Source organism: Argentina silus (assembly GCF_951799395.1).
Source record: "Argentina silus genome assembly, contig: scaffold_107, whole genome shotgun sequence".
Classification (NCBI taxonomy): Eukaryota; Metazoa; Chordata; class Actinopteri; order Argentiniformes; family Argentinidae; genus Argentina; species Argentina silus.
This window is the reverse complement of record NW_028153234.1, coordinates 128,155-130,046: the sequence shown is the minus strand read 5'-3', so window position 1 is coordinate 130,046 and position 1,892 is coordinate 128,155.

Genomic DNA, 1,892 nt, shown 5'->3' with positions numbered 1-1,892 from the left:
TTAACTTTTTTCTTGAACATTTGGCAGGGAGTCCCATTGAGAACAAGGTCTCTTTTACAATGGAGCCCTGCATAGACACAATTTACAACCATACATCATACAAAACATTATAAACACTGTCAGGAAAACAACCACATTTTTCAAAAATTGCATATAAAACAGTGTCATTGGCATTTAAATGCAGGTTACAATTATTTACAGAAAATCCAATATTGTTAATGTAAATCGTGAAAAGAAGCGGACCAATAATCGATCGACTTGTTATAAGGTTAAAATAAGTGCTTCCTGTAAACTCAGATAGAATGATCGAGTGATTGAATCAAGCAAATTATTGAGAATCCATCAATCCATCATCTTCGCTAGAAAACACATTGGGCAAAGTTTGCTGAACCTGGCGATTTTCAACTTTAAAAAACCCATTTGTTCAGTAATTTTACCAACTTCATTACCGATAAGATCAAGTTAATGAATAAACAGGCAAAAGATCGATTCCCCCCGCTCTACTGTATTTGTGTGTGTGTGTGTGTGTGTGTGTGTGTGTGTGTGTGTGTGTGTGTGTGTGTGTGTGTGTGTGTGTGTGTGTGTGTGTGTGTGTGTGTGTGTGTGTGAGGCCAGCCCCGCCCCCTCTGCTCTCAACAACTGAGGGAGAAAAAACTGCGCTCTCTCGCTTCAGCCAAGAGACGTCACGTATCTGTATCTGTCATGCAAATCCGAATACGCAACTTCATTAAGCTTATCCATAATGTAGAGTGAATGAATAAACAGCAACACAGACTCTATTAGTTTTCGATACTTGGTCCTATTTTGAGATTTGACCGAAAGGAACAGATCGCTTCTCTCCCGATGCTGTGAGTGTGTGAGGGGGACCAGCCCCTCCCCTCTGCTCTCTGCAGATCGCTCTCTCCCTCTCTCGCTTCCATCCGATCTGTTGCTCGTGACAAAACTCAGAAACTAACCGAAAACTAAATAGATATTAATAATATAAAAAAGTTGATATTCTGCACTGTTTAAATCGCAATATCCTAATATATGCACATCCTAATATCGTATTCGAGTTCGGGTACATCCCTATCTGCTCGTCAGCTGTCACTCTCCGCTGGCGCCACCGGCTCACGCAGGCTGAAGCAAGAGTCCCGAATCATGAATTTGAAAATAATCCAAAATTGATTATTTCATTTGGGGCCCTTAGAAAGTTGCAGGGGCTTGGGGGATCATCTATTTCATTCATGCTTCTGAGCAAACTGCTCACCATCATGGACAATGAAGGTCACCCACTGTACCACACCATCATCCAGCAGAAGAGCTTGATCAGCTGGAGGCTACGAGCACTGACAAGCAAAACTGACAGACTGACTAAATCATTTGTCCCCAGAGCCATACAACTCTACAATAGGTCAATCAAGGGCAAAGAGATGGACTTCTTTGCATAACCTCCACCCTCTGTATCACATCACCATCATGTCACTGTTTCACCTCATTATCTACAATGTTTACTAGCTATGCTAGGTCTCATACACAGCCCCTACCTCCCTCCACCAGCCTGGACTAAATGCACTTTAAAAATAGTCCATATTTATGTAGCCCGTATTCAGTTTTTAGTATTTAATGCTATAATTGCACCTTACCTTTTTGCACCTCACCTAACTGCAAAGACATTTACAACTGCACCTCGCCTGTATAAAATACTGCTAATGTTTTATGTTGTATGTGTATGTTATGTGTGATACCCCTATGTCTGTATGCTACTTGGAACCTGAATTTCCCCCTGGGATAAATAAAGTTTCTATCTATCTATCTATCTATCTTCTAGCCGGCCCTGGATGTGGCCAGAGTCTGTGACAAAAGCACGAATCTAGACATTTTCCAGATTACCAATTATTTGGTAATGCCTT